Source organism: Capsicum annuum, chromosome 5, assembly GCF_002878395.1.
Source record: "Capsicum annuum cultivar UCD-10X-F1 chromosome 5, UCD10Xv1.1, whole genome shotgun sequence".
Taxonomy (NCBI): domain Eukaryota; kingdom Viridiplantae; phylum Streptophyta; class Magnoliopsida; order Solanales; family Solanaceae; genus Capsicum; species Capsicum annuum.
The window spans coordinates 190,058,406-190,071,599 of NC_061115.1; positions in this window are offsets into that span (position 1 = coordinate 190,058,406).

Here is a 13,194-nt window from a genome sequence, read left to right on the forward strand (position 1 = left end):
TGAACAAATGGAACATGACTACATGACTAACATTGCTGAGATTCATACTGAGCATGGATATCTGATGCATGATTTCATGACTAAACTGACTCATGAATACATGAATGAGATTTCTGATAACTGAGTTTCTCACAAGGAGAATGCATGTCTGATGCATGAACACATGACTGAATATGCAATGGTAGTTGATACCAAGTTTATGATGGGAATCTGAGCATGAAACTGGTTTGTAACTGAAATTTGGACATGAAACTGAATAAGCATAAGGAAAGCTATAAACTTAGGCTGAGTCTGAATTAGCGGAGAAGAGGTGAGGATACTTGGTTCGCATATCTGCTTCTGCTTCCCAAGTAGCTCCCTCAACAGACTGATTTCGCCAAAGAAATTTGACTAGAGGGACCTCTCTATTCCTCAGTTTGTGAATCTGGTAGTCAAGAATTTTGACTGAAATCTCTTCAAAAGAGAGGTTGTTCCGAATGTCTACGCCCCAACAGGGACTATGACTGCTAGGTCACCTATGCATTTCTTAAGCAAGGAGACATGAAAGATCGGATGCACTGAAGCTAGATCTGAAGGCGACTCAAGATCATAAGCTACTTTGTCAAAGTGACTAAGAATTTTGAAGGGACCGACTTATCGGGGACTGAGCATTCCCTTCTTGCTGAACCTCTTCACTCTCTTCATGGGAGAGATTTTCAAACACATAAAATTTTTTGACCTCATCTCGAGATCCTTTTTGAACACACATAAACGGAAACATGAGAACATAACTGATTCTGTAACATATGACATGAACTGGGTATCGTGAAATAAATTGAGCCATTGAGCACATGGCTTACAACTGATATTGGAGCTAGAGGGTCAAAATATGGGTATCCACAACTCCAAACTGGATTCATTATGCAAAGATAAATTAAAGGGTTTAGGGAATGATAACTCGGGGTTATAAAACATCTTCCCCTTGGGACATTATGTCCCTAGAAGAATACTGACTTGACTGAGATACTGAGTAAAACTGGGATGATGAATAGGGCACCTACGAACTGAATCGTGACTGAATATCTAGGATCTAGAATGCGTAAAACTGGGACGATGCACAGGGAACCTACGAAATGAACTGAGCTGATCTTGCAACTACTGGGACTTTCTATCTTGGAATAGTTACATTCCTGAGATTTCTTATAGTAGGACTAGGTAGAAAGATGGGAAACAACACCATACGAACTTGTTGCCTGGTTGCTAAACTGAATTACTGGCTGATCGATCTAACTCATACTGAAAACTTATGCTTAACTAAAGTACTTCTTCTTCACCCGAGACTACTGAAAATATTTGCATGAGCGCTGAGCACGAATGCCTAAACATACTAAATTATCTGATTAACTGAGTGACTGATAGCTGAATACTGGGTTCGCAAGATAGAACTATACTTAGTATTGAATAATTGGACTACAACTGCAGAGCATTATGCATAAGAGATAACGACTGACTGAGTGACATGAGATAACTGAGCATGAATTGAGGGCAACCGTATTATTTGAGAATGCAACACCAGGATTACAACATGATTCTGGAATAGTCTTGTAAACTGAGGTACTGGAAGACTGACAATTAAGTGGCTAATAACTGTACACTATGGTCGAGTAAACTCAAAACTGAATTGAGTTACCAACCCGATTCCTAGGCTAGGACTGGGACTGAGATTGTAGCTAAGACGATAATTGAGACTGTAAATATAACTAAGACTGTAGCTGGGACTGAATACTGTTTTTTGATAACTAAGTTTTAGACTGGTACTAAAGTACTGAATTCTGATGGCTAAGTAACTGATAACTGAAAGTCATGGTTTTGTAGGACTATCTGAGTCCTTTACTGAATATTGATTACTGAACTGACTCTGTAACTGAGACTTGAGGGATAGAACATCATCCCAATGGATTCACCAAGGGATCTAAACTGAGGGTATATGTGACATAGTTTGAGTTCGGCTGATCATTAGGAGTGGAGCATGAATCATGTGGGCTGAACATACTATAAGACAGGACATGAGTGCATAAGTCATAAGCTGCATGACCTGAGTCTGATGTTCCTGTACTCATGGAACATGATTCGTAACACTGAGTGAACTAGGATTCCTTATACTAGGAACTTGAAATGCACACGATCCTAAGGAAAGTGCGTGAATGTAAGCTGTGTTCATGGAACTGAAACATAAAGCATACATAAGTATCATGATGACTGAAGTACATAACTTTGCACTGAGGTAGGAATGGGTCGACAATCATCTTTCCTTACTAAATTTTCCTACACATACTGGTATTACTACTAGAACCTGAAGGCCTGTCTTTCTGAGATTTCATAACCAGACAGTTCCTATATACCTGTTGGACTGTGTTAGACTGACTCGCTGGGGTGGAGACTGGAAAAAAGTCCAGTTAACATTTTGTCTGACCTTAAGGTTGACTGCTATGCAAAGAGTTACAAAAGAAAAGAAGCTCCTGAATCTGAAGAAGCGTAAACATGCAAGTGAAAGAACTGTAACATACCAGTGAATACATCAGGAGAACTTTCCTGATCTTGTCAGGACTGAAGTGCATAGAGTCTATTTGGGTGTTGCCCACTGATAGCGCTGGAATTGGCACCCTACTGAGTCGAGTGACCGAAATGAGCTGAAGGACGATCGTGCTGGCTTCGAGGATCAGGTTTAGGACAGTCTCGAACCTTGTGACCTGACTCGCCACATCTGAAACACACATTACTGCTGGCTCTACACACACCCATATGATACTTACCACATTCTTTGCAAAGCGAATGAGTGCAAATAATGCTTGCACTATTTTGAGATTTGGAGCCTTGCGCCCTATCTTTGCTACCGTTTCTAAAATTAGGAACTGAAGCACTGGATGAGGAACGAGCTGGAACTGAAAACTTTTGGCTATGCTGAGAATGGTTACCACCCTACGACCCTGGCTAAGAAAAACTATAACTACCTATTCTGGCTCTCTTATTCTCTCTCTCCTTCTTCTTAAGTTTCTGTTTTTCAATCTGTTGAGCATGGACTATAAGTCTAGATATGTCCATTTAATTAATCAACATCACACTCTTACACTCCTTATCCACTCTACCTGGAACCCAGACATAAACTTACTCATTTTGGATCTATTATCTGCTACTACATGGGGAGCATACCTGGCTAACTAGGTAAACTTGAGGGAGTATTCTTTTACACTCAAGCTATCTTGTCTGAGATTGATGAACTCTAACACTTTGGCTTTTTTCTGCTCTAGGTAAAGAATCTATTTAAGAAAGTTGTAGCAAACTCTTCCCATTCTATGGGCCCTGCATCTACACCCCTATCTACCTTCCACTGCTTAAACCATATATGGGCTACATCTTGTAGCTGATAGGAAGCTAACTTTGCACTCTCACTAGAAGTCACTCCCATGATGTCTGTGACTTTCTGAACTTGATCGAGGAACTCCTGTGGATTCTCAGACTTAAAACCTGAGAATAGGGGAGGATTCATTCGGGTGAAGTCCCGAATCCTGGCTACCGCAGAATTGACCACTGGGTTGGCTGAAATAGCAACTGGCCATTCATTCTGAGTTATGACTGAATTTGCTAGAGTAGTAAATGCAGTCCTGAATTCTGCATGGGAAACATGTTCATCCAGGGGATCTTCCTGAACGGGCTGAGGTGATGACTGATTATCGATTCTCCTTTTGCTAGCCCTTTTAGAAGGCATATTCTATAAGCGGGAGAAAGAAGTGGATTAGACTGAGAAATTAATTGGAGATTATGCTCACTGGCATGACATGAATACTGAAAGAAGGAAAACTGTTCCTAAAATATCTCGTAGCTTCCTGCACATAAGTGTGGTGCACAACACACCCATGTACAAGACTCTACTAGATGTAGCTTTTCAGACTTCCCAGGACACTGTTGAACCTTAGGTTCTGATACCAAGTTTGTAACACCTCGAATCTGGTACCCAAAATATTACACGGTGCTTATGACCCTGAAAGACCACAAGCTAACCCATGACTGATATCTGTAAATATGTAAAAATCTTGAAAATTCCACATGTATAAAAATGGATTCATATGTTAAAACAAGTCTTTAACATTTTTGGGACGATTTTAAGCTATGTAGAAGTACGTGGTATTACACTGTCATCCTTTCTTTCTAACCTTATCCAAAAGCCAAGTTACAATCAAAGAAAGACCTTCAGATCAATCTTTAAGAATGTTAAGGCTAAGCATGCAATGCATAGGATGATGCATTTTTGAAATTACTTGTCTTCCTCAACATCAAGAATCAGGAGAGAAATAAAAATGAGAGAGTCTTATTGGTGAAAACCCTCACGGGCATCGTAAGACGATGGTAAGTTAAGAGATAAAAATGAAAGAGTCTTATCGGTGAGAACCCTTACGGGCACTGTAAGATGACTGTGAGTTGGGAGAAATGAAAATAAGAGAAAAACCCTTACAGACATCATAAGGCAATGGTGAGCTCAGAAAAAATGAGGGAGGCTTATTGGCGAAACCCTTTAGGGCGCCAGTAGCCGAATAAGGTCTCCGAATACAATTGCCCCTAGGAAGCAACTCAGTTTCAGGGTCATTAACTCAAGAACAATTGGTAGAAAGTTGGATGGAAAGATCAGATAGCTTAATCCAAAATGCATAGCAGTTATCCAAATAAAAATTATTGTCATTCTTCTCTTGTCTTTGAGTCAAATCCATGTCAAAACAAGTCAGAAAAGATTTCAAAACTGACTACTAGCTTATTCAATTGCACAAAGCAAAACAAAAGGGTAGCATATAAAAGAGACATGATTTTGAGCTAAAATAGCGCATGCAGAAAGTTTTGTCAATAGACAAATCTAGGAACTCGTGAAAATATCAAGGTTTAAAGGGTTTATCTGATAAGCACGGTAAAGCAGAGATACTGTATTTGTTTCAGAGTCACTCTTAATAATCTGAGTTTGGGGTCAATGATGCGCAAGTCAATGACATATGTTAATGATTGGAAGCAAGGTTAATGGGATAAGTGCAAGAGAAATTGCCCAAAAACAATGCTACAAGCTAACCACCCTATTTTAAACTCCTAAGTTTTCTTTGTATAAAACAGGAATGGTTGTTACCTTCTAATCAAAAGCTTTAAAGCACAAGTATCCAGAGTTAGAATTCCTCATTTCTACAAATGCAAGAGCATTGTTGCTGTACAAGTTTGGTATTCACATTTATGGTGAAACTCATCATCTTGTACCCCTAAGAGGCATATTCTCTAATTTGGGTCCTTCATGTCTCATGGCTAGGAGGTGCACTTTCTAATTTGAATCGTTAACTCTAAAAGATGTACTTTAATAAAAACCTTTCACTTTCTCTCTTAAGAGAGGGACTTGTTGGTCTCAGTCATTTAATTTTACCTCTAAAAGGTGCATTTGTTGATCAGAATCTTGATTCATCTTTGCATTATTCACTGTTGCAAGTAGTTGTGATTGAGTTTGACTCCCACAAAAGCTTTTGATGAAAACTCGGGCAAAAATTAAAAGTAATTCATATTATATGGAATTTCACTTTAGGACCCTCCTATAAAGTGAAACTTTATTTTTCTGAAATATGGAATCTTTCTTCATCATAATCATTGTTTGGGATAATTTTTGTTCTAGTTTTGATTCTGATTTCAGGAGCCCACCTGAAAAATAGGGTGATGAAATTAAAAGTCAGAAGCCTACCTGAAGAACAAGGGTGATGAAAATTGAAAGTCAGGAGACCGCCTGAAGAACAAGGGTGATGAAAATTAAAAGTCAGGAGCCCACCTGAAGAACAAGGGTGATAAAATGGAAAGTCAGGAGCCCGCCTGAAGAGCAAGGGTGATGAAACTTAAAAGTCTGGAGCCCGCCTGAAGAACAAGGGTGACAAAAATTGTACGTCAGGAGCCCACCTGAAGAACAAGGGTGATGAAATTGAAAGTCAGGAGCCTGCCTAAAGAACAAGAGTGATAGAATTGCAAGTCAGGATCCTGCCTGAAGAACAAGGGTGATGAAATTAAAAGTCAGGAGCCCGCCTGAAGAACAAGGGTGATGAAACTTAAAAGTCAGGAGCCCGCCCGAAGAACAAGGGTAATGGAACTTGAAAGTTAGGAGCCCGCTTGAAGAACAAGGGTGATGAAATTGAAAGTTAGGAGCCCTCCTGAAGAACAAGGGTGATGAAATTAAAAGTCAGGAGCCTGCCTGAAAAACAAGGGTGATGAAACTGAAAGTCATGAGCCCGCCTGAAGAACAAGGGTGATGAAACTGAAAGTCAGGAGCCCGCCTGAAGGACAAGGGTGATTAAATTAAAATTTAGGAGCTCGCCTGAAGAAAAAGGGTGATGAAATTGAAAGTCAGGAGCCCGCGTGAAGAATAAAGGTGATGAAACTGAAAATCAGTAGCCCGCCTAAAGAATAAGGGTGATGAAACTTGAAAGTCAGGAGCCCGCCTGAAGAACAAGGTTGATAAAATTGAAAGTCAGGAGACCGCCTGAAGAATAAGGGTGATGAAATTAAAAGTCAGGAGCCCGCTTGAAGAACAGGGGTAATGAAATTGAAAGTCAAGAGCCCGCCTGAAGAATAAGGGTGCTGAAACTTGAAAGTTAAGAGCTCGCCTGAAGGACAAGAGTGATGAGATTAAAAGTTGGGACCTCGCTCGAAAAATAAAGTGATGAAATTGAAAGTCGGAAGCTCGCCTGGAAAATAGAGTGATGAAAATGCAAGTCAAGAGCCCGCCTGAAGAATAGGGTAATGAAATTGAAACTCGGGAGCTCACTCGAAAAATAGAGTGATGAAATTGCAAGTCAGGAGCCCACCCGAAGAACAGGATAATGAAATTAAAAGTAGGGAGCTTTCATGGAGAACATTTGAAGAAATTGCAAGTCAGGAGCTCGCCTGAAGAACAAGGTGATAAAATTAAAAGTCGGGAGCTCGCCTGGAACACAGAGTGATAAAATTGTAAGTCAGGAGCATGCCCGAAGAATACGCTGATGAAATTGAAAGTCAACCAACAAGGTGGAGGAATTGAAGGTCAAGTAACAAGGGTAAGAGATAGAAAGTCAAATAATAAGGTGAAGCAATTGTAAGCCAAGCAACAAGTTGAAGAAATTGAAAGTCAGGAGCCCGCCTAAAGAATAGGGTGATGAAACTCAAGTCAAGAGTCCAAAAAAAGCTGCATAGATAGGATTTTTGTAATTTCATTTATCTTTTAATATGTAATTTTCATTTTTGATGTAATAATAGAGCAGTGGACTGGAACCTCGACAGGGCTTCACTCGACTCTCTAACTCGGTATAGTCACTCTCCTTCCAACCCTTTGAGATATCTGTGACTTGATTTCCTCATAACTGGGGTAGGTAAGATGTCCTAAGTCAAGACTCAATTTCTTTTCTTCCTTTTGAATAATGTTCGGGACAAAATTCTATCTCATTGTCTACTTCTTTGTCTGAAAATACTTTGTGTTTATATCCAAAGAGGGCATGATGTAGACACATAATTTTGTCCCTCCAAAAGATTATTTTTCACCTATTTACCTTATTGTTCATTGTTTTTGAACTATTGATTTAATATTAGTTTCAGTGTGTAATAAACTAAATTAGGAGCTAGTCTTCGAGTTAGGGAAAACTCATATACTTTGGGAACACATACCTTGAGTGTTGTGCGTGTAGTTAGGAATTAAAGTTTATAATTCCTAGGTTACAAGAGTCTTGTAACCAGTCATTGTTGAGGCTCTGAGTTATTTAGTGAAGTTGGGGTTAAATCCTGTAGAGGTACAACTCATGGTTTTTTGCACTTTTTTGAGCCGAGTGTTTTTCACGCAAAAATATTTGTATTCTCTACTTACTGTTATTACTATTTTTACAGGAACACGTTAGGCAACCCATTCTCTCGATAGGGAACTGCTAGGCTAAACTAAGGTAATCAGTAGGGAACGTACTCTAACAAGTGGTATTAGAGCGAGGTTATCTTTTGAAGGCTAACACCTTAAGATAAGATCAAAGATGAATTATACACTGCCAACTGGATACTGTGAAGGACAAGACATCAATAGGCGTTCGTTATTCAATGGAAAATACTACTCAGGATGGAAAGAAAGAATGAAAGATTTCCTTCAGGCTGTGGACTATAAACTCTAGGATATAATTATCGATGGACCTCAATACCCCATGAAGAAGGATGCTGAAAAGAAGAACGTATTAAAAGACAAGAATGAGTATGATGAGGATGACTTTGAGATGCTTGAAATGAATGCAAAATCCAAGTATATCCTTATTTGTGAACTTGGAATAGATGAATACAATAGGGTCTCAGGTTGTACTATTGCAAAATAAATTTGGGATACTCTTGTGGAAATGTATGAGAAGAATATGGAGAACTTAAAAAAGGATGAGGGAACTAAGGAAAAGTCACTAGCATTAAAGGCGTCTGACAAAGAAGAATCAAATCTGGATGATAAAAATCTTGTCAAGAACTTTAAAAGATTTTTTAAGTAAGAAAAATGACAGGACTAAAAAGGAACAAGTAGAATGTGTTGTTCTAATGATAAGTCTCAAGTTGGTTGCTTTAAGTGTAAGAAGATAGATCATATGATCAAGGATTCTCTATTCTGGGAAATTCAGTGGGAAAAGGAAAGAGATGAAAAAGAGTTGAAGCTAAAAGAGAAATCTAACTCCAAAAGAAAGAAATCTTTAGCTACAATGGCTATATGGTGATTAAGCTCAGATAAATCTGATGATGATGGAGTTGATGAAGGTGTACTTATGGCTATAGGTGATTCAGACATGGAAGAAAAAAAAGTAAAATCTGAGGTAAGTCTATTTGATCTTAAAGATAAATTGCATCTTTGTTCTAAGAAAAAACTAATTCCCTTGATGAATGCATTGATTGATGATTTTCACGAGCGCATATCTGAAAAGGATCAGTTATTCAATGTTTTTTCAAGTCTAAAGTTTGATTATATTGATCTTAAGACTTGAAAGAATGTAACTTATACAGAAAATTATACCCTAAAGGAATAGGTCAGTCAACTTGGTTCATCTAACCTAGATCTAAAATCAAATATCTTAATGCTGTCAATTACTGAAAAAGAAAAAGGAGCCATGAGTGAATATCATCAAAGAATTGAGTCTGAACTTAAAAAAAGAAAAAATGAATTATTTTATTAAAGAGAAAAGGTTAGAAAGCTAACTCAAGAAAACTCTAGGATAAAACTTGATCTTGAAAAAGCTAACCGATGGACCAAGTTATCTAGAATTATTAATCATCTAAGTAGTAAGACTCAAAATGAGAGGGTTGGCATAGGTTTTCAGAAAGAAACTATTTCCTATAAAGACTTTTGTTATATTTGTGGAAAATTAGGATAACCCACTACTGAATGTCCAAAAGCTAATGGAATTAGGAATAAAAACATAAAATCGGTTGAAAAGAAAATTTCTAAAACTAATAAGAGAAATATGTATACCAACCTACTACCAACATGGCCAAAAAGAAATTTGATTCATCCATTTGATCATAGAAAGGACCCAAGCTTGTATGGGTACCTAAAAATAACATTTGATTCAGTTGCAGGAAAACGTGAGAGAAAGCAAGCAGAATTGCTACAAAGATAGCGCTTTTCCAACACAGATGACTGGAGATAAATAAAAATTTCTCTCACTTACTGAAAAGGGGAGTGAAAAAGATAGCATATGAAGAAGATTGCAGGATGAAGATATTTTCACTAAGTTGAGTAAGATGGAACAAGTTGTGCCACCTTTTCATCAGATAAATAAGAGAAAAGCTCATTGATAGGAGGAATATCAAAATCAGTAAGTAGGGTTACCAAGCATATCATCGCCTGTTTACGAGAGTAACCCAGTACTTCACAAGAAAGGGCATTGAAAAGATTGAAAACCTTATGATAAGGGGAACTATAGATGAAACAAGTGGATTGTAATACCCCGTACTATTCTTAGCTCAGTTTAGACTCTAGTTGCATGCATAGAGGGCTTAAGGCTTGAAAATTTCACTAAGTGTTGGGGACTTAGTCATTTTTAAGGCTTCTAAACTTTGAAGATTTTAATTTAGTTTTACCAACATCGAGACATTATTTTTTTAGTTGATTCATTTCAGGGATGTAAAAAGTGTGTCTCGGAGAAGTTTCAGATTTTTTGGATAAGGTTTGGGACATATTTGGATCACGGAACCAGAGGGTTACCGTGATAAGCCAACGTTGTGGCCCTTATCTCGTTCTCATGTTCACCGCATCGTGTTGAGAGAAATGATCAACTGTGTTTAGACTGCATCGCAGTAAGCGTGTTACGTACAATTTTAAATTTAAATAGCTGAGGGGCAATTGCGTCTTTTCCCCCTCAACCCAATCGCTCATAACACAACTTGGGCATCAATTAGAGCATAATTTTGCCCTTCATCTCTAATTATCCTCCCAAGAAAAACCATTCCCTTCCCCAAGAACACAAATTTAATTCCTTTATCCCCAAGGAATTAAGAATTTAAGTTTCCCAAGTCCAAGAAAGCATTAAGATTTGGTATTTCTCTTTCAAGTTAAAGGTTTAAGATATGTCTGATATTCATCCATGGGCCACTTTCACCCATGGAGTCCAAGAATCCCTTTTTGATTTTTAATTATGATTTTTCTATGTTAATGTTGAAATATCTCTATGAATCTCTTGTTAATTCAATTACAAGTTATGTTCATACATGTTTTCAATGGAATGAGCCATTATATGTTTTAAATGTGGTAATCTTCATGTTAAATCCCTAAGTTATGATTTTAGTTTTGTAATCATGTTATTCTCGCATGCTTTACCCATTCCCATGCTTAAGTTCATGACTCTCATATGTTTGATGAAATGCCTAAGTGGTGGATTTTGAATAATGATCCCCTATTATGGTTTTAAAGCTTTTTATATGGCCTTCTTGTTAATTCCATTCAGTGTTGGTGGGTTGTGAACACCCGATACCTATGCGATTTGCATAAATTTAGCATTTCAAGTATTCAGACATTTAATCCATGAATCTTATTAGTATAGTCAGATATTAATATTCATGATGAGCACTATCAGTTATATAATAACATTCAGTTGAGTTTAGTTCACTCAAGTATCAGTATCAGTTTAGTTGGGAGTAGGATTTAGCATCGAGAGAATCTAGGGATGGGGGCTCACCCACCAATTAGGACTGGGTCCTTAGAAGCAACCCTTAAGTTCCAGAACTACGTAGCCAGCATAGGATTATGAGATGTCATTCGCTAGTTTAGGACTGACTCTCTCTTAGGGGTCACTCGCTAGTTTAAGACTGACCCTAGTCCTTCGAGACATCAGATTAGTGGATCCACACAGCCAGTCTTAGTATCCGTGGTAAGGTACTGGCACCCTTTCAACTAAAGTTACAAGTTAGACCATAATTAGCTCATATTAGGGCATGTCAGTTAGATTATACCTCCCACAGTCTCAGTAAGTATTCAGTGTATTTTTAGTTCAGGTTTGCTTGACTAAATGTACAGACTTTCAGATATTCAGTTTACAGCTTTTCAGTCTTTCAGATTTTAGATTATCTCAGTAACATAACAGATATATACTTAGTCTTTCTTTCTCAGATATTACAGTTTTTATGTATACATATTCAGTTATTCCTTATTTCATATGTACAACTCCCTATGTATATCAGCCTAACCTTATCTCATATACTAGTATATTCAAAGTACTGACCGCATACTCTTTTTTATGCTATGATGTCTTATATCATAGGTTCGGAGGCTCAATTTCCCAATCGCAGTTAGAAAACCAGCGCTACTCAGCAACCTAGTGGTGAGTCCTTATCCATTGAGGACATAATATTTCTCATCTAGAATTTCATTATGCCAGTGAATCAAAGTTAGTTGGGGACTTGTCCCATCAACTCCTTAGTTATTCAGTTAGAGGCTTTTTAGATAATCAGATAGTCAATTAGATGGTTATTCAGTTTATCAGACCTTTCAGTATTATCAATTATTTAAATTAATAGTTAATGTTTAGTATTACATAAGATATTTCAAACTTGTGGTTGAACCATATTTTCAGTATTCAGATTTGTATTATTTTCTTACTGTATCTTCCGTGTAAGTGTTATGTTATTATTATACTCAGTGCTTACAGTAGGTACCAGCTCATGGGTTAGCTTGTGGTCACTCATGACTGTAAGCACCATTGTCATGACTAAGGGGTAGCTTCGGGTTGTGAAAAAACTTGATATCAGAGCCTAAGGTTTCAGAGAGTCTTAGGGAGTCTAAAAGCTTCATTGAGTAGAGTCTTGTGCATGGATGTAAAGCGTGCCATACTTATGGACAAGAGGCTACAAGACGTTTTAGGAAACACTTTTCTTCTTTCAATTTTCATGTCTTGCGAGTGAGCATGAGCTCTATTTAAACTCTTTATATAACTCATCCTTCATTCCATTTTTAGATAATGCCTCACAAAATAAACAATGGGAATCAGCCTGGACCAGCACCTATTCAAGAAGATCCCTTGAATGAGCATATCTCTTACGCTAAATTTAGAGCTGCTTTTATTACCTTAGCTCATTCAGTAACTATTCAGAATAATCAGCAAACTGTTGCCCTAGCTAATCCATTGGCAAATATAGCTGTATCTCAAATTTGGGACTTTACCCGAATAAATCCCCCTCTGGTTTTGAGATCCAAGTCTGAGGAGGATCCATAAGAGTTTCTCGATATAGTCTAGAAAGTGATGGATATTATGGGTGTCACTTCAAGTGAGAGTGCAGAGTTGATTGCATATCAGTTGCAGGATGTAGCTCACACCTGGTTTAAACAATGGAAGAAGGATATAGGTACTAAGGCAGGGCCTTTAGAGGGGGAGGAGTTTGCCACCACTTTTTTAGATAGGTTCTTTCTGTTAGAGTTGAGGTAAGCTAAAGTACAAGAGTTTATTAATTTGAACCAAGGTAATATGAGTGTGAAGGAATAATCTCTTAAGTTCACTTAGTTGACAAGGTATGCTCCTTCGATGGTGGCTGATAATAGGTCTAGAATAAGTAAGTTTATTTCTGGTATATCTGATAGTGTGGTTATGAAGTTTAGGATTGCTATGTTGATTAAGGAGATGGACCTATCAAGGCTTATAGTTCATGCTCAGCAAATTAAGGAAGAGAAGCGTAAGGAGA